The sequence below is a fragment of the Procambarus clarkii genome, chromosome 71 (assembly GCF_040958095.1).
Source record: "Procambarus clarkii isolate CNS0578487 chromosome 71, FALCON_Pclarkii_2.0, whole genome shotgun sequence".
Lineage (NCBI taxonomy): Eukaryota > Metazoa > Arthropoda > Malacostraca > Decapoda > Cambaridae > Procambarus > Procambarus clarkii.
The window spans coordinates 3,045,611-3,066,660 of NC_091220.1; positions in this window are offsets into that span (position 1 = coordinate 3,045,611).

Consider the following 21,050-nt stretch of genomic DNA (forward strand, 5'->3'; position numbering starts at 1 on the left):
TGGACACTGCTCCATTGAAACAGGCCTTGGCTTTCCTTCCTGTGAGGTAGATTTCAACCCATTTCATGAGTCTCCCCTTGACACCCATGCATGCAAACTCGACCAGGATCGCAATCCCCTGCGCTTTGTCGAAGGCTCCTTTGAGAGTCTTATTACAATAATGTGAGAGAAAAATTAGACTCTTAATCCATACATCTGAAAACGTAGGAAGTGAGGACGTTTGTGGCATCCTGGACATTTACACGGCGTAGTGCTGGACGGTGGTGCTGGACGGTGGTGCTGGACGGTGGTGCTGGACGGGGTGTTGGACGGTGGTGCTGGACGGTGGTGCTGGACGGTGGTGCTGGATGGTGGTGCTGGACGGTGGTGTTGGACGGGGTGCTGGACGGTGGCATTGGACAGTGGTGTTGGACGGTGGTGCTGGACGGTGGTGCTGGACGGTGGTGTTGGACGGTGGTGCTGGACGGTGGCGTTGGACGAGGTGCAGGACGGTGGTGCCGGACGGGGTGCTGGACAGTAGTGCTGGACAGTTGTGTTGGACGGGGTGCTGGACGGTGGTGTTGGACGGGGTGCTGGACGGTGGTGCTGGACGGTGGTGCTGGACGGGGTGCTGGACGGTGGTGCTTGACGGTGGTGCTGGACGGTGGTGCTGAGCGGTGGTGCTTGACGGTGGTACTGGATGGGGTGCTGGACGGTGGTGCTGGACGGGGTGCTGGACAGTGGTGCTGGACGGGGTGCTGGACAGTGGTTCTGGACGGGGTGCTAGACTGTGTGCTGGACGGAGGTGCTGAACGGTGGAGCTGGACGTAGGTGCTGGACGGTGGTGCTGGACGGAGGTGCTGGACGATGGTGCTGGACGGGGTGCTGGACGGTGGTGCTGGACAGTGGTGGTGGACAGAAGTGCTGGACAGTGGTGCTGGACGGTGGTGCCGGCCGGTGGTGCTCGACGGAGATGCTGGACGGGGTGCTGGACGGTGTTATTGGACGGGGTGCTGGACGGTGATTCTAGACGGTGGTGATGGACGGTGGTGCTGGATGGTGTTACTGGACGGGGTGCTGGACGGTGTTACTGGACGGGGTGCTGGATGGTGGTGCTAGACGGTGGTGCTAGACGGTGGTGCTGGACGGTGGTGTTGGACGGGGTGCTGGACGGTGGTGTTGGACGGGGTGCTGGACGGTGATGATGGACGGTGGTGTTGGACGGGGTGCTGGATAGTGGTGTTAGACGGGGGTGCTGGACGGGGTGCTTGACGGTGGTGCTGGACGGGGTGTTGGACGGTGGTGTTGGACGGTGGTGCTGGACGGGGTGCTGAACGGTGGTGCAGGACGGTGGTGTTGGACGGGGTGCTGGACGGTGGTGCTTGACGGTGGTGCTGGACGGTGGTGTTGGACGGTGGTGCTGGACGGAGATGCTGGACGGTGGTGCTGGACGGTGGTGCTGGACGGAGGTGCTGGACGGTGGTGCTGGACGGGGTGTTGGACGGTGGTGTTGGACGGTGGTGCTGGACGGTGGTGCTAGACGGTGGTGCTGGACGGTGGTGCTGGACGGTGGTGTTGGACGGTGGTGCTAGACGGTGGTGCTGGACGGTGGTGCTGGACGGGGTGTTGGACGGTGGTGTTGGACGGTGGTGCTGGACGGGGTGCTGGACTGTGGTGCTGGACGGGGTGCTGAACAATGTGCTGGACGGGGTGCTGGACGGGGTGCTGGATGGGGTGCTGGATGGTGGTGTTGGACGGTGGTGCTGGACGGTGGTGCTGGACGGTGGTGTTGGAAGGAGGTGTTGGACGGAGGCGCTGGACGGTGGTGCTTGACGGTGGTGCTGGACGGAGGTGCTGGACGATGGTGCTGAACGGAAGTGCTGGACGGAAGTGCTGGACTGAGCTGCTGGACGGAGCTGCTGGACGGTAGTGCTGGCTGGGGTGCTGGACGGTGGTGCTGGACGGTGGTGCTGGACGGTGGTGCTGGATGGGGTGCTGGACGGAGGTGCTGGACGGTGGTGCTGGACGGTGGTGCTGGACGGTGGTGCTGGACGGTGGTGCTGGCTGGGGTGCTGGACGGTGGTGCTGGACGGTGGTGCTGGACGGGGTGCTGGACACGGTGCAGTACGGGGTGCTGGACGGTGGTGTTGGACGGTGGTGCTGGATGGTGGTTCTGGACGGTGGTGCTGGATGGGGTGTTGGACGGTGGTGCTGGATGGGGTGCTGGACGGTGGTGCTGGATGGGGTGCTGGACGGTGGTGCTGGACGGTGGTGCTGGACGCTGGTGCTTAACGGTAGTGCTGGATGAGGTGCTGGACGGTGGTGCTGGATGGGGTGTTGGACGGTGGTGCTAGACGGTGGTGCTGGACGGGATGCTGGACAGTGGTGCTTTACCGGGTGCTGGACGGTGGTGCTGGACGGGGTGCTGGACGGTGGTGAGGAACGGTGGTGCTGGACAGTGGTGCTGGACGGGGTGCTGGACCTGTGGTGCTTGACGGTGGTGCTGGACGGCGTGCTGGACGGAGGTGCTGGACGGTGGTGTTGGACGGGGTACTGGACGGTGGCATTGGACGGTGGTGTTGGACGGTGGTGTTGGACGGGGTGCTGGACGGTGGCATTGGACGGTGGTGTTGGACGGTGGTGTTGGACGGTGGTTACTGGACTGGGGTGCTGGACGGTGGTGCTGGACGGTGGTGCTGGACGGTGGTACTGGACGGTGGTACTGGACGGTGGTGCTGGACGGTGGAGCTGGACGGTGGTGTTGGACGGTGGTGTTGGACGGTGGTGCTGGACGGTGGTGCTGGACGGTGATGCTGGATGGGGTGCTGGACGGTGGTGCTGGATGGTGGTGCTGGACGGTGGTGCTGGATGGGGTGCTGGACGAAGGTGCTGGACGGGGGTGCTGGACGGTGGTGCTGGACAATGGTGCTGGACGGTGGTGCTGGATGTGGTGCTGGACGGTGGTGCTGGATGGGGTGCTGGACGGTGGTGCTGGATGGGGTGCTGGACGGTGGAGTTGGACGCTGGTGCTAGACAGTGGTGCGGGACGGGGTGCTGGACGGAGGTGCTAGACGGTGGTGCTGGACGGAGGTGCTAGACGGTGGTGCTGGACGGGGTGCTCGACGGTGGTGCTGGACGGAGGTGCTGGACGGTGGTGTTGGACGGTGGTGCTGGCTGGTGGTGCTGGATGGGGTGCTGGACGGTGGTGCTGGACGGTGGTGCTGGACGGTGGTGCTGGACAATGGTGCTAGACTGGGTGCGGGACGGAGGTGCTGGACGAGGGTGCGGGACAGGGTGCTGGACAGTGGTGCTAGACTGGGTGTGGGACGGAGGTGTTGGACGGTGGTGCGGGACGGTGGTGCTGGACGGAGGTGCTGGATGGTGGTGCTGGATGGGGTGCTGGACGGTATTGCTGGACGGAGGTGCTGGACGGTGGTGCTGGACGGTGGTGAGGAACGGTGGTGCTGGACAGTGGTGCTGGACAGTGTGCTGAACGGAAGAGCTGGACGAAGGTGCTGGACGGGGTGCTGGACGGGGTGCTGGACAGTGGTGAGGGACAGTGATGCTGGACGGTGGTGCTGGACGGGGTGCTGGACAGTGGTGCTGGACGGGGTGCTAGACTGTGTGCTGGACGGTGGAGCTGGACGTAGGTGCTGGACGGTGGTGTTGGACAGAGGTGCTGGACGATGGTGCTGGACGGGGTGCTGGACGGTGGTGCTGGACAGTGGTGGTGGACAGAGGTGCTGGACGGTGGTGCTGGATGATGGTGCAAGACGGGGTCCTGGACGGTGGTGCTGGATGGTGGTGCTGGATGGTGGTGCTCGACGGAGATGCTGGACGGGGTGCTGGACGGTGTTATTGGACGGGGTGCTGGACGGTGATGCTAGACGGTGGTGCTGGACGGTGGTGCTGGATGGTGTTACTGGACGGGGTGCTGGACGGTGTTACTGGACGGGGTGCTGGACGGTGGTGCTAGACGGTGGTGCTAGACGGTGGTGCTGGACGGTGGTGTTGGACGGGGTGCTGGACGGTAGTGTTGGACGGGGTGCTGGACGGTGATGTTGGACGGTGGTGTTGGACGGGGTGCTGGATAGTGGTGTTAGACGGGGGTGCTCGACGGGGTGCTTGACTGTGGTGCAGGACGGTGGTGTTGGACGGGGTGCTGGACGGTGGTGCAAGACGGTGGTGCTGGACGGTGGTGTTGGACGGGGTGCTGGACGGTGGTGTTGGACGGTGGTGCTAGACGGTGGTGCTTGACGGTGGTGCTGGACGGTGGTGTTGGACGGTGGTGCTGGACGGAGGTGCTGGACGGTGGTGCTGGATGGTGGTGCTGGACGGAGGTGCTGGACGGTGGTGCTGGACGGGGTGTTGGACGGTGGTGTTGGACGGTGGTACTTGACGGTGATGCTGGACGGTGGTGCTAGACGGTGGTGCTGGACGGTGGTGCTGGATGGTGGTGTTGGACGGTGGTGCTAGACGGTGGTGCTGGACGGGGTGCTGGACGGTGGTGCTGGACGGGGTGCTGGACAATGTGCTGGAGGGGGTGCTGGACGGGGTGCTGGATGGTGATGTTGGACGGTGGTGCTGGACGGTGGTGCTGGACGGTGGTGTTGGATGGAGGTGTTGGACGGAGGCGCTGGACGGTGGTGCTTGACGGTGGTGCTGGACGGAGGTGCTGGACGGTGGTGCTGAACGGAAGTGCTGGACGGAAGTGCTGGACTGATCTGCTGGACGGAGCTGCTGGACGGTGGTGCTGGCTGGGGTGCTGGACGGTGGTGCTGGACGGTGGTGCTGGATGGGGTGCTGGACGGAGGTGCTGGACGGTGGTGCTGGACGGTGGTGCTGGACGGTGGTGCTGGACGGTGGTGCTGGCTGGGGTGCTGGACGGTGGTGCTGGACGGTGGTGCTGGACGGGGTGCTGGACACGGTGCAGTACGGGGTGCTGGACGGTGGTGTTGGACGGTGGTGCTGGATGGTGGTTCTGGACGGTCGTGCTGGATGGGGTGTTGGACGGTGGTGCTGGATGGGGTGCTGGACGGTGGTGCTGGATGGGGTGCTGGACGGTGGTGCTGGACGGTGGTGCTGGACGGTGGTGCTGAACGGTAGTGCTGGATGGGGTGCTGGACGGTGGTGCTGGATGGGGTGTTGGACGGTGGTGCTGGACGGTGGTGCTGGACGGGATGCTGGACGGTGGTGCTTGACGGTGGTGCTGGACGGAGGTGCTGGACGGTGGTGCTGAACGGAAGTGCTGGACGGAAGTGCTGGACTGAGCTGCTGGACGGAGCTGCTGGACGGTGGTGCTGGCTGGGGTACTGGACGGTGGTGCTGGACGGTGGTGCTGGACGGGGGTGCTGGATGGGGTGCTGGACGGAGGTGCTGGACGGTGGTGCTGGACGGTGGTGCTGGACGGTGGTGCTGGACGGTGGTGCTGGACGGTGGTGCTGGCTGGGGTGCTGGACGGTGGTGCTGGACGGTGGTGCTGGACGGGGTGCTGGACACGGTGCAGTACGGGGTGCTGGACGGTGGTGTTGGACGGTGGTGCTGGATGATGGTTCTGGACGGTCGTGCTGGATGGGGTGTTGGACGGTGGTGCTGGATGGGGTGCTGGACGGTGGTGCTGGATGGGGTGCTGGACGGTGGTGCTGGACGGTGGTGCTGGACGGTGGTGCTGAACGGTAGTGCTGGATGGGGTGCTGGACGGTGGTGCTGGATGGGGTGTTGGACGGTGGTGCTGGACGGTGGTGCTGGACGGGATGCTGGACGGTGGTGCTTTTCCGGGTGCTGGACGGTGGTGCTGGACGGGGTGCTGGACGGTGGTGAGGAACGGTGGTGCTGGACAGTGGTGCTGGACGGGGTGCTGGACCTGTGGTGCTTGACGGTGGTGCTGGACGGCGTGCTGGACGGAGGTGCTGGACGGTGGTGTTGGACGGGGTGCTGGACGGTGGCATTGGACGGTGGTGTTGGACAGTGGTGTTAGACGGTGGTGTTGGACGGGGTGCTGGACGGTGGCATTGGACGGTGGTGTTGGACGGTGGTGTTGGACGGTGGTGCTGGACGGTGGTGCTGGACGGTGGCGTTGGACGGGGTGCAGGACGGTGGTGCTGGACGGGGTGCTGGACAGTGGTGCTGGACAGTTGTGCTGGACGGGGTGCTGGACGGTGGTGCTGGACGGGGTGCTGGACGGTGGTGCTGGACGGTGGTGCTGGACGGTGGTGCTGGACGGGGTGTTGGACGGTGGTGCTGGACGGTGGTGCTTGACGGTGGTGCTGGATGGGGTACTGGACGGTGGTGCTGGACGCGGTGCTGGACGGGGTGCTGGACGGTGGTGCTGGACGGTGGTGCTGGACGGTGGTGCTTGACGGTGGTACTGGATGGGGTGCTGGACGGTGGTGCTGGTCGGGGTGCTGGACAGTGGTGCTGGACGGGGTGCTGGACAGTGGTGCTGGACGGTGTTGCTGGACGGGGTGCTGGAAGGTGGTGCTGGACGGTGGTGCTGGACGGTGGTGCTGGACAGTGGTACTGAACGGTGGTGCTGGACGGTGGTGTTCGACGGTGGTGTTGAACGGTGGTGCTGGATGGGGTGCTGGACGGTGGTGTTGGACAGGGTGCTGGACGGTTGTGCTGGACGGTGGTGCTGGACGGGGTGCTGGACGGTGGTGTTGGACGGTGGTGCTGGACGGTGGTGTTGGACGGTGGTGCTGGACGGTGGTGTTGGACGGTGGTGCTGGACGGTGGTGCTGGACGGTGGTGCTGGACGGGGGTGCTGGACGGTGGTGCTGGACGGTGGTGCTGGACGGGGGTGCTGAACGGGGGTGCTGGACGGGGTGCTGGACAGTGGTGCTGGACGGTGGTGCTGGACGGGGTGCTGGAAGGTGGTGCTGGACGGTGGTGTTGGACGGTGGTGCGGGACGGTGGTGCTGGACGGTGGTGTTGGACTGTGGTGCTGGACGGTGGTGCTAGACGGGGTGCAGAACGGGGGTGCTGGATGGATTGCTGGATGGTGGTGCTGGACGGGGTGCTGGACGGTGGTGCTGGATGGGGTGCTGGACGGTGATGTTGAACGGGGTGCTGGACGGTGGTGTTGGACGGTAGTGCTGGACGGGGGTGCTGAACGGTGGTGCTGGACGGTGATGCTGGACGGTGGTGCAGGACGGGGTGCTGGACGTTGGTGCTGGACGGTGGTGCAGGACGGTGGTGCTGGACGGGGTGCAGCACGGGGTGCTGGACGGTGGTGATAGACGGAGATGCTGGACGATGGTGCTGGACGATGGTGCTGGACGGTGGTGCTGGACGGGGGTGCTGGACGGGGTGCAGGACGGTGGTGTTGGACCGTGGTGCTGGACGGGGGTGCTGGACGGTGGTGCTAGACGGAGGTGCAGGACGGGGGTGCTGGACGGTGGTGCTAGACGGAGGTGCCGGACGGTGGTGCAGGACGGTGGTGTTGGACGGTGGTGCTGGACGGGGTGCTAGACGGTGGTGCTAGACAGTGGTGCTGGACGGGGTGCTGGACGGTGGTGCTGGACGATGGTGCTGGACGGTGGTGCTGGACGGGGTGTTGGACCGTGGTGCTGGACGGGGTGCTGGACGGTGGTGCTGGACGGTGGTGTTGGACGGTGGTGCTGGATGGGGTGCTGGACGGTGGTGCTGGACGGTGGTGCTGCACGGAAGTGCTGGACGGAGCTGCTGGACGGTGGTGTTGGATGGGGTGCTGGACGGTGGTGCTGGATGGGGTGCTGGACGGTGGTGCTGGAAGGTGGTGCTGGACGGTGGTGCTGGACGGGGGTGCTGGATGGGGTGCTAGACGAAGGTGCTGGACGGTGGTGCTGGACGGGGGTGCTGGACGGTGGTGCTGGACGGTGGTGCTGGACGGGGGTGCTGGACGGTGGTGCTGAACGGTGGTACTGGACGGGGGTGCTGGATGGGGTGCTGGACGGTGGTGCTGGACGGGGGTGCTGGACGGTGGTGCTGGACGGTGGTGCTGGACGGTGGTGCTGGACGGTGGTGCTGGCTGGGGTGCTGGACGGTGGTGCTGGACGGTGGTGCTGGACGGGGTGCTGGACACGGTGCAGTACGGGGTGCTGGACGGTGGTGTTGGACGGTGGTGCTGGATGGTGGTTCTGGACGGTCGTGCTGGATGGGGTGTTGGACGGTGGTGCTGGATGGGGTGCTGGACGGTGGTGCTGGATGGGGTGCTGGACGGAGGTGCTGGACGGTGGTGCTGGACGGTGGTGCTGAACGGTAGTGCTGGATGGGGTGCTGGACGGTGGTGCTGGATGGGGTGTTGGACGGTGGTGCTGGACGGTGGTGCTGGACGGGATGCTGGACGGTGGTGCTTGACGGTGGTGCTGGACGGAGGTGCTGGACGGTGGTGCTGAACGGAAGTGCTGGACGGAAGTGCTGGACTGAGCTGCTGGACGGAGCTGCTGGACGGTGGTGCTGGCTGGGGTACTGGACGGTGGTGCTGGACGGTGGTGCTGGACGGTGGTGCTGGATGGGGTGCTGGACGGAGGTGCTGGACGGTGGTGCTGGACGGTGGTGCTGGACGGTGGTGCTGGACGGTGGTGCTGGACGGTGGTGCTGGCTGGGGTGCTGGACGGTGGTGCTGGACGGTGGTGCTGGACGGGGTGCTGGACACGGTGCAGTACGGGGTGCTGGACGGTGGTGTTGGACGGTGGTGCTGGATGATGGTTCTGGACGGTCGTGCTGGATGGGGTGTTGGACGGTGGTGCTGGATGGGGTGCTGGACGGTGGTGCTGGATGGGGTGCTGGACGGTGGTGCTGGACGATGGTGCTGGACGGTGGTGCTGAACGGTAGTGCTGGATGGGGTGCTGGACGGTGGTGCTGGATGGGGTGTTGGACGGTGGTGCTGGACGGTGGTGCTGGACGGGATGCTGGACGTTGGTGCTTTTCCGGGTTCTGGACGGTGGTGCTGGACGGGGTGCTGGACGGTGGTGAGGAACGGTGGTGCTGGACAGTGGTGCTGGACGGGATGCTGGACCTGTGGTGCTTGACGGTGGTGCTGGACGGCGTGCTGGACGGAGGTGCTGGACGGTGGTGTTGGACGGGGTGCTGGACGGTGGCATTGGACGGTGGTGTTGGACAGTGGTGTTGGACGGTGGTGTTGGACGGGGTGCTGGACGGTGGCATTGGACGGTGGTGTTGGACGGTGGTGTTGGACGGTGGTGCTGGACGGTGGTGCTGGACGGTGGCGTTGGACGGGGTGCAGGACGGTGGTGCTGGACGGGGTGCTGGACAGTGGTGCTGGACAGTTGTGCTGGACGGGGTGCTGGACGGTGGTGCTGGACGGGGTGCTGGACGGTGGTGCTGGACGGTGGTGCTGGACGGTGGTGCTGGACGGGGTGTTGGACGGTGGTGCTGGACGGTGGTGCTTGACGGTGGTGCTGGATGGGGTGCTGGACGGTGGTGCTGGACGCGGTGCTGGACGGGGTGCTGGACGGTGGTGCTGGACGGTGGTGCTGGACGGTGGTGCTTGACGGTGGTACTGGATGGGGTGCTGGACGGTGGTGCTGGTCGGGGTGCTGGACAGTGGTGCTGGACGGGGTGCTGGACAGTGGTGCTGGACGGTGTTGCTGGACGGGGTGCTGGAAGGTGGTGCTGGACGGTGGTGCTGGACGGTGGTGCTGGACAGTGGTACTGAACGGTGGTGCTGGACGGTGGTGTTCGACGGTGGTGTTGAACGGTGGTGCTGGATGGGGTGCTGGACGGTGGTGTTGGACAGGGTGCTGGACGGTTGTGCTGGACGGTGGTGCTGGACGGGGTGCTGGACGGTGGTGTTGGACGGTGGTGCTGGACGGTGGTGCTGGACGGTGGTGCTGGACGGTGGTGTTGGACGGTGGTGCTGGACGGTGGTGCTGGACGGTGGTGCTGGACGGGGGTGCTGGACGGTGGTGCTGGACAGTGGTACTGAACAGTGGTGCTGGACGGTGGTGCTGGACGGGGTGCTGGAAGGTGGTGCTGGACGGTGGTGTTGGACGGTGGTGCTGGACGGTGGTGCTGGACGGTGGTGTTGGACTGTGGTGCTGGACGGTGGTGCTAGACGGGGTGCAGAACGGGGGTGCTGGATGGATTGCTGGACGGTGGTGCTGGACGGGGTGCTGGACGGTGGTGCTGGATGGGGTGCTGGACGGTGATGTTGAACGGGGTGCTGGACGGTGGTGTTGGACGGTAGTGCTGGACGGGGGTGCTGAACGGTGGTGCTGGACGGTGGTGCTGGACGGTGGTGCAGGACGGGGTGCTGGACGGTGGTGCTGGACGGTGGTGCAGGACGGTGGTGCTGGACGGGGTGCAGCACGGGGTGCTGGACGGTGGTGATAGACGGAGATGCTGGACGATGGTGCTGGACGATGGTGCTGGACGGTGGTGCTGGACGGGGGTGCTGGACGGGGTGCAGGACGGTGGTGTTGGACCGTGGTGCTGGACGGGGGTGCTGGACGGTGGTGCTAGACGGAGGTGCAGGACGGGGGTGCTGGACGGTGGTGCTAGACGGAGGTGCCGGACGGTGGTGCTGGACGGTGGTGCTGGACGATGGTGCTGGACGGTGGTGCTAGACGGTGGTGCAGGACGGTGGTGTTGGACGGTGGTGCTGGACGGGGTGCTAGACGGTGGTGCTAGACGGTGGTGCTGGACGGGGTGCTGGACGGTGGTGCTGGACGATGGTGCTGGACGGTGGTGCTGGACGGGGTGTTGGACCGTGGTGCTGGATGGGGTGCTGGACGGTGGTGCTGGACGGTGGTGTTGGACGGTGGTGCTGGATGGGGTGCTGGACGGTGGTGCTGGACGGTGGTGCTGCACGGAAGTGCTGGACGGAGCTGCTGGACGGTGGTGCTGGATGGGGTGCTGGACGGTGGGGCTGGATGGGGTGCTGGACGGTGGTGCTGGAAGGTGGTGTTGGACGGTGGTGCTGGACGGGGGTGCTGGACGGTGCTGGAAGGTGGTGCTGGACGGTGGTGCTGGACGGGGGTGCTGGATGGGGTGCTAGACGAAGGTGCTGGACGGTGGTGCTGGACGGGGGTGCTGGACGGTGGTGCTGGACGGTGGTGCTGGACGGGGGTGCTGGACGGTGGTGCTGGACGGTGGTACTGGACGGGGGTGCTGGATGGGGTGCTGGACGGTGGTGCTGGACGGGGGTGCTGGACGGTGGTGCTGGACGGGGGAGCTGGACGGTGGTGCTGGATGGGGTGCTCGACAGGGGTGCTGGACGGGGTGCTGGACGGTGGTGTTGGACGCTGGTGCTAGACGGTGGTGCTGGACGGGGTGCTGGACGGAGGTGCTAGACGGTGGTGCTGGACGGTGGTGGTGGACAGAGGTGCTGGACGGTGGTGCTGGATGGTGGTGCAGGATGATGGTGCTGGATGGTGGTGCTGGATGGTGGTGCTGGGCCGGGTGCTGGACGGTGGTGCTGGACGGTGGTGCTGGACTTTGGTGCTGGACGGGGTGCTGGACGGTGGTGCTGGACGGTGGTGTTGGACGGTGGTGCTGGACGGTGGTGTTGGACGGTGGTGCTGGACGGTGGTGTTGGACGGTGGTGTTGGACGGTGGTGCTGGACGGTGGTGCTGAACGGTGGTACTGGACGGTGGTGCTGGACGGTGGTGTTGGACGGTGGTGCTGGACGGTGGTGTTGGACGGTAGTGCTGAACGGTGGTACTGGACGGTGGTGCTGGACGGTGGTGCTGGACGAAGAGTTGGACGGTGGTGCTGAACGGTGGTACTGGACGGTGGTGCTGGACGGTGGTGCTGGACGGTGGTTCTGGACGGTGGTGCTGGACGGTGGTGCTGAACGGTGGTGCTCGACGGTGGTGCTGGACAGTGGTGTTGGACGGTGGTGTTGGACGGTGGTGTTGGACGGTGGTGTTGGACGGTGGTGTTGGACGGTGGTGTTGGACGGTGGTGTTGGACGGTGGTGTTGGACGGTGGTGTTGGACGGTGGTGCTGGACGGTGGTGTTGGACGGTGGTGCTGGACGGTGGTGTTGGACGGTGGTGCTGGACGGTGGTGTTGGACGGTGGTGTTGGACGGTGGTGCTGGACGGTGGTGCTGAACGGTGGTACTGGACGGTGGTGCTGGACGGTGGTGTTGGACGGTGGTGCTGGACGGTGGTGTTGGACGGTAGTGCTGAACGGTGGTACTGGACGGTGGTGCTCGACGGTGGTGCTGGACGAAGAGTTGGACGGTGGTGCTGAACGGTGGTACTGGACGGTGGTGCTGGACGGTGGTGCTGGACGGTGGTTCTGGACGGTGGTGCTGGACGGTGGTGCTGAACGGTGGTGCTCGACGGTGGTGCTGGACAGTGGTGTTGGACGGTGGAGCTGGACAGTGGTGCTGGACGGTGGTGCTGGACGGTGGTGCTGGACGGTGGTGTTGGACGGTGGTGCTGAACGGTGGTACTGGACGGTGGTGCTGGACGGTGGTGTTGGACGGTGGTGCTGGACGGTGGTGTTGGACGGTAGTGCTGAATGGTGGAACTGGACGGTGGTGCTGGACGGTGGTGCTGGACGAAGTGTTGGACGGTGTTGCTGAACGGTGGTGCTGGACGGTGGTGTTGGACGGGGTGCTGGACGGTGGTGCTGGACGAAGAGTTGGACGGTGTTGCTGAACGGTGGTACTGGACGGTGGTGCTGGACGGTGGTGCTTAACGGTGGTGCTGGACGGTGGTGCTGGACGGTGGTGCTGGACGGTGGTGCTGGACCGTGGTGCTGGACGGTGGTGTTGGACGGTGGTGCTGGACGGTGGTGCTGGACGGTGGTGTTGGACGGTGGTGCTGGACAGTGGTGCTGGACGGTGGTGCTGGACGGTGGTGCTGGACGGTGGTGCTCGACGGTGGTGTTGGACGGTGGTTCTGGACGAAGTGTTGGACGGTGGTGATGGACGGAGGTACTGGACGGTGGTGCTGGTCGGTGGTGCTGGACGGTGGTGATGGACGGAGGTACTGGACGGTGGTGCTGGACGGTGGTGCTGGTCGGTGGTGCTCGACGGTGGTGCTGAACGGTGGTTCTGGCCGAAGTGTTGGACGGTGGTGATGGACGGAGGTACTGGACGGTGGTGCTGGACGGTGGTGCTGAACGGTGGTACTGGACGGTGGTGCTGAACGGTGGTGCTGGACGGTGGTGCTGGACGGTGGTGTTGGACGGTGGTGCTCGACGGTGGTGCTCGACGGTGGTGCTGGACAGTGGTGTTGGACGGTGGTGCTGGACGGTGGTGCTGGACGGTGGTGCTGGACGAAGTGTTGGACGGTGGTGCTGGACGGTGGTGCTGGACGGTGGTGCTGGACGGTGGTGCTGGACGGTGGTGCTGGAGGGTGGTGCTGGACGGTGGTGCTGGACGGTGGTGCTGGACGGTGGTGCTGGACGGTGGTGCTGGTCGGTGGTGCTGGACGGTGGTGCTGTACGGTGGTGCTGGACGGTGGTGCTGGACGGTGGTGCTGGTCGGTGGTGCTGGACGGTGGTGGTGGACGGTGGTGCTGGACGGTGGTGCTGGACGGTGGTGCTGGACAGAGGTGCTGGACGGTGGTGTTGGACGATGGTGCTGAACGGTGGTGTTGGACGATGGTGCTGGACGGTGGTGCTGGACGGGGTGCTGGACGGTGGTGCTGGACGGTGGTGTTGGACGGTGGTGCAGGACGGGGTGATGGACGGTGGTGCTGGACGGTGGTGCTGGACGGTGGTGTTGGACGGTGGTGCAGGACGGGGTGTTGGACGGTGGTGCAGGACGGGGTGCTGGACGGTGGTGCTGGACGGTGGTGTTGGACGGTGGTGCTGGACGGTGGTGCTGGACGGTGGTGCTGGACGGTGGTGCTGAACGGTGGTGCCGGTCGGTGGTGTTGGACGGTGGTGCTGGACGGTGGTGCTGGACGGTGGTGCTGGACAGAGGTGCTGGACGGCGGTGCTGGATGGGGTGCTGGGCGGTGGTGCTGGACGGGGTGCTCGACGGTGGTGCTCGACGGTGGTGCTGGACGGAGGTGCTGGACGGAGGTGTTGGACGATGGTGCTGGACGGGGTGCTGGACGGTGGTGCTTGACGGTGGTGTTGGACAGTGGTGCTGGACGGTGGTGCTGGACGGTGGTGCTGGAGGGTGGTGTTGGACGAGGTGCTGGACGGTGGTGCTGGAGGGTGGTGTTGGACGTGGTGCTGGATGGTGGTGCTGGACGATGGTGCTGGACGGTGGTGTTGGACGGGGTGCTGGATGGTGGTGCTGGACGGGGTGCTGGACGGTGGTGTTGGACGGTGGTGCTGGACGGTGGTGCTGGACGGTGGTGTTGGACGGGGTGCTGGGCGGGGTGCTGGACGGTGGTGCTGGACGGGGTGCTGGACGGTGTATTCGTTTGCCTTGTTCGGGTTGAATGTAGACACAGTAGTCGCTTCTGTATATATTTATTGACCGAGACAACAAGGTATATATCTGGCCAACCGAGGTCCACCTACTCTGAGTCTGTGAGGAGAACTGAGGCTGCTGGGAGCATCGCTGATGCTCCTCTCTCTGGCATGACGCCAGAGGCCTACTTGCCTGTGATTGGTTATATTTCAACTGACAGAGAATTTGAGTATAACACCGCTCGGACGCGCAACGAAGTCGACGTCCCTTGTCGACAAGCTCTGGCTAGCTATATAGTTACAATGATACTGAAAGGACCTCGGTGGCATTCAATAATGGCTTACATGTGAAATTTGCATAATAAAACATTTGAAGAAGATCAGGTGTGCGTATCACTAACAACTCGGCATATATGCACCAAAAAAAAAATTCATCATAATAGGTGAAAATCATGGTAACAATGCTTTGATTAAACCAGAGTATTAAGAACACGTGTATGTCTACTGCTCAGATATGAACAATACAACTCAAGGTATTGCCTAAAACAAAATTATTAACATGTGTCAATGGCATGTGCTTGAAAACCATACAAAATTAAACAATTATTACATTAATGGAAAAAAGTTCTGACCTAACAACCACAAATGAATTTTAAGATTAGATAATGATTTTTTTCCTCCCTTTTTTTTTTTTTCTTTGACACTGAAATATACAATATATTTACAAGACCAATGTACAATATATTTAATGTGCCATATATTTACAAACTATATACAAGACCTGGAAGAAGAAGACTAACATCTGCGTGATAGCAGTCAGGATTCACTGGCCTCAATGTGATTGCTAGAACATTAATGAACTCTTATGACAAGCACTGTAAAAATACAAATGGTAGTAGACTTAACAATGGCATCTAATTTATAACAAAATAAAGTTTAGAAAAACTATACAATATATATAATGGTAATAATAAGACACATGTGGTAGAAATACTGCAAATGATTTTTTTTTTTTCAAAACAAACAGAATAACTGTAGAGTGCACTCAATTATAAGTTCTGCGGATATCTACACCTAGCTCATCCAGAGCACTATACAACTCTGGCTCTGACTGAAGGTCCAGAACAGATGAAACTTCATGTGACAAACTATCATCTTGAGAGATATCCTCGTTAACATCTAGCCAATGGACATGTGGTGAGTGCACGGTTGAAACGAGAGTTCTAGATCTAAGATTATAAGTGCTAGTATGGGGTTGCTGAATATCAAGTGGTCTGTTCCGTTTCTACGACTGTAGCATCTAATGCTGGGTAATTTAACTGAATCGCAGCTACGTGTCGAGAAAATGCATCGGCTACAACATTTTGCTTCCCTGGAATATTTCCAAATGTGGGATTGAATTCTTGAATTGTGAGAAAATATCTAGCAAACTTTCCAACTGGATTCTTATTTTTGAACAAGGGAATTAATGGTTGGTGATCTGTAAGAACATGAACTGGGTAATTATAAATTGTATCCTTGAAATGTTTAAGTGCCCAGACAACTGCCAAGGCTTCTCGTTCTGTTGCACTATAATTTTTCTCTTCTTTAGATAATGTGCTGCTAGCATAAGCTATTGCGTGATCTCTGTGACCTTCTGTTTGAAGTAATGCAGCACCTAGACCTATGTCACTAGCATCTGTAACCAACGTAAAAGGTTTAGAAAAATCTGGGTACCTAAGGACAGGTGACGAAATCAAGGCTGCTTTGAGTTTTTTGAATGACTGATCCTGGGCCTCTCCCCAAACAAAGGGTTCGTCTTTTCTTTGCAACTTGTAAAGCGAAGCTGCTATAATAGAGAATCCAGCAATAAATGAACGATAAAATCCTACAAGACCTATGAACTGTCTTACGGCTTCTGCGGTACGAGGTGTTGGAAAATCACGGGCAGCAATAATTTTTTATTCATTCAATGTAATACCTGAAGGTTTAACTGTATGACCTAGGAAATTAATCTTTTGCTTTAAAAATGAACATTTTGCAAGTTTTATTTTTAAATTAGCTTCAGCGAGCTTTGCAAGTACTTTCTCAAGGTTCTGGAAATGAGTCTGAACATCTTGCGACATGATTATGAGATCATCAAGGTAAACTAGAAGAGTACTTCTTATCAATCTACGAAATAGATTTGTCATGAGCCGTGAAAAGGTTATTGGACTACTCCGCAAACCAAATGGCATTCTGTTGAAATGAAAATGACCATTGGGAGTACTAAAGGCTGTCAATTGTTTACTTTCCTCATCAAGGGGAATTTGCCAGAATCCCTGCAACAAATCTAACATTGAGAATACTTTGTTTCGACCAATACAGTACTTTGCAACAAATCATTTAGAACTGGAAGTGGGAAACGATCAGGTATTGTTACTCTGTTAAGCTTGTGATAATCGATTACAGGTCTCCAAGTCCCATCTCGCTTTGGTACAAGAATCAATGGAGCGTTCCATGGCGAATTACTCGATTCAATTACATCACTCTGTAACATTTCCTCTACAAGTCTATCGGCTTCTGCTCTCTGAGAATGGGGAAGACGGTAAGCTGGTACATAAATAGGCGTAGTTCCTTGTTCAAGGGGAATTTTATGTGTAATAAGAGGAGTGAGACCTAATTTTTCTCCTGGTAGAGCAACAACAGCTCTATTCCTGTTCAAAATTTCCAAAAGCTGAGCCACAGAGTCAGGAAAATCAGTAGGACTGAGGTGTTGCGCTTGCACCTCTGGCTGAGATTCCTGTTCTCCTGGTGTGAGTGTACAAACAGTATGATCCATGGAGACATCATCCACAACTCGCACCGGTAACGAGTAATGGGCAAAATCTACAACATGGGTACCAGACTGGAGATGGATGTCGGCATTACTAGTGTTTGCAATAAATAATGTAACAGTACCATCCTGCACTGTGTGCCAGGAGGGTTCAACAAATGTACCATTCACTTTACATGTTTCACTTTCCGCAGTCACATCCGACAACTCAGGCACTCCCTGAACCTTAACTCTTATTCTGGTGAGAGAATGAGGGTGTAGCACAGTGTCAGTAGCCGTGGAACCACTGACTTCAGAGATGGAAGCTGCCAGGCGAGCGAGACAATGGGAATCCGTTAGGGCGTCCCCTTCCAGAAAGTCCCGATACTTATTCTCCTTAACAACTGCACAACTACTAAGCTTCAATCGAGTGCCTGTTTTCTCGGGTATGCTACCACGACAATGATCTGACAAACCTACACTTGCAAGGCGGGTGTCAACAAAATTAACGTAATCTGGTTGAAGGTTGAACTCATGGCCCTGTCGATACATGCTACACAAGGGTATGACGTGGTCTTTGATACTTATGTTCCAACGATGGGGAAACAATGCAATATTTTCATCAATCATGGTGTACAGACCTAAGAGAATGTCTCCAGGAAAATGAATAACGTCAACAACTAAACATGTTATAGACAATGTGACATCATTGAACTTGAGTGGGAGGTCAATTTCACCCTGAACTTTTACTTTATTTCCTGAAATACCACTTAGAAAAGGTATGTGTGACTGTTTTAAAGTAGTAGGGTGCTTACTTTCGATGTCTCTAAGAGCTGAGGGCTTGACAATATTAATTTTTGCACCTGAGTCAAGAAATACTTTTAAAACTCTACCATGTACAATGGCTGATACAAGGGGACCATCACTTGAGACTGGACAAGTTACTACTTTTGACTTATGTTGTCTGCGATATCTACGTCTTGTTTGGGTCAAATTTACTGTGGATCCGTCAACATCTACAACTGGTCTAGAGTCAGTGTCCTCCTCTGTCAAGTGTCCAAATCTATTTTGGGTAGCTACTGAATACACAGGGAGGGCACTAGGATTGGCTAGCCTGAATTGGTTAGCAGATGGCCTTGGGGGTTTCCCGACGACATGGAGTGAACATTCTGAGCTCCAGCATTCTGTGACTGAGCATTATAATTTGAAGTTGCATTATAGCTGGGCTGGGAGTTGTAATTACGAGAGTTCTGATAATGTCTTGGACGCTGTGAGCCTCGCCAAGACTGACCATGGAAGTTACGAGGTGGGGATGCCCTTTGCCTAGCTCTACAATCCGCAGTGTGGTGACCAACTTGCTTATGGTAGCCTAGAATAATTAGATTGACGAGGGGACCGAGAGAATTGTCTAGGAGGTGATGATCTAGGGGCGGACCAACAGTCCCTTGCGAGGTGGTTACTCTTACCACAATGCCAACATGAGGGAGTGGATGGTTGTGGACTATGGCGTTTCAGCAATTTATGAGGCGGCGAATTTGACTGGGGGCTACGAGCATGGGTACGCTTCTGCGACCAAGAGTTTTGAGAGTTTGTGGGAGGATGCTGAGAGCTTGTTACTACATTTACAGTATCAGAGGGTGGCAACAGTTGAGCACATCAGGGAGCTAGTTTATCGGCGGCATTGTTAATAGCCTCAAATACTTCACCAATTTCATGTTTAACACCAAAATTTTGTTGCTCAACGATTGGTTTAGTATGCTCGGGGGCAAAATGCATTAAAGTACCAAATGCTATCATTTTGGCCATAGCCTCAGGGGACAGATTATTGTTTTTATCTAACCAAGTCGAATTATTCATAGCAGGAACTAAGGCATACAGATACTGATCGAGACGGCTAGTAAATGCATTAAACGATTCACCAGACTGCATGGTGGCATTGGCAATTTTCTTAACTAACCTATACGGGTCAAGGTCTCCTTTGTTAACAAATCGACGGCGAAAGAAATCCTTAAATTCGGGCCAAGACTGGAGGCTAACAATGGCTTTCTCGTCAACAACAAAACGTGCATCACCTTTGGTTGTGTCTACAGCTGACCGTGCAATTGCTAAGTATTCGGCATCAGTAGGCTTAGAAAAACGTGCAACTGTTTTCGCTTCAACCTTACTAAACCATGATTCTAATAAGCGGGATTCTCCAGCAAAAAGAGGAATAGCCATTTCCTGAGCTGATCTCTGGCCATTGGGATGAGCAACTACTCCTGTTGAGTCTGAAGGGGTTTCAACAGTGGTAGGCATTGTCACAGCCGTGGAAGTAATATTTGAACGCAGATTATAATTAAGTGCACCTGGCATCAGAAATAGTATACACAAAAATAAACACTCAAAAAAATATCAACTTGCCTAAAGTAAAAAAAAATGGCACAAATAAAATTATTAAATTGGGTTAGGCAAGAAAATAATTAATATCATCGAATTTAGCAATATTTTGAGTTTTTTCATCATTGTTTCCTGTATGAGATTTAAACCAAATATCAACGATTTAGGCAATATTTTGCCGTTTTTCCGCGTTTTCTAGTCTTTTCTGTTGTATTGCCATTAATTCAATAAATTTACGATAAATATGATGCAAACACGTAATTAATTGCAAATTAAAATTAAATACTTCATTTTAAATCAACTGTTTGTATCTCGTTAAAATGGTGTGTAAGATATTGATTAGGAGAGAAGTTCTGTTTTTATTGCGTATTTCGACGTTTCAGCCAGATAAGAGCAGTTGTACGAATTCAGAAAAAAACGGAAATTCAAGAACATTTTAGGTAATTCTAAAGAAAAACACATTAATTTTTATCATTTGAATTGAAAACATCGTTTTCACATGCCTTTTTAATTATTAAAATAATACGCAACCTCGCTCTATGATTTTATGTAAAAATCCTCAAATTTGGCATTATAGTGACTTTTCTCACGTTTTCCATGTAGGGTGATTTTAGGTAAAAATTTTCGAACTTGCTAATATTTTCATACTACTTGATGTTGTCTCTCTATTTGTGATTTGCCTTACAAATCTCAGAATTTCACGTGATATTGCGTTTTTAAGTAAATTTTCTTGCATTGTGCCTTGTACATAAAATCATCGAATTTAGCAATATTTTGAGGTTTTTCATCGTTGTTTACTGTATGAAATTTCTTTCAAATATCAATGATTTAGGCAATATTTTGCCGTTTTTCCGCGTTTTCGTGCCTTTTCTCTTTATTGTTAGTAATTCATTAAATTTAGGATAAATATGATGCAAACACGTAATGAATTTCAAATTACCCTTAAATATTTGATTTTCAATCAACTATTTGTACCTTGTTAAAATAGTGAGTCAGATATTGATTAAGAGAGATTTTCTGTTTTTATTGCATATTTCGACGTTTCAGCCGGATTAGAGCAGTTTTCGAGTGCCTCATCTCTCTATCAACGATTTAGGCAAAATTTTGCCGTTTTTTCAGCGTTTTCAAGCCTTTTCGTTTTACTGCCATTAATTAAAAAATTTTACTTTAAATATGATGCAAACACGTAATTAATTGCAAATTAAAATTAAATTTTTCATTTTTAATCAACTATTTTTACCTCGTTAAAGTAGTGTGCAAAATATTGATTAGAAGAGATTTTCTGTTTTCATTGTATATTTCGACGTTTCAGCCGGATTAAAGCGGTTTTACGAGTACCTCTTCTTGCGGTAATATAAACGGAAATTCGGGAACATTTTAGGTAATTCTAAAGAAAACACATTAATTTTTATCATTTGAAATGAAAACAACGTTTCCATATGCCTTTTTAATTATCAAAATAATACGCAACCTCGCTCTATGATTTGATATAAAAATCTTCGAATTTCGTATTATAAATACTTTTCACGTTTTTCATGTAGAGTGATTTTAGGTAAAAATGTTCGAATTTACTAATATTTTGATACTACTTCAT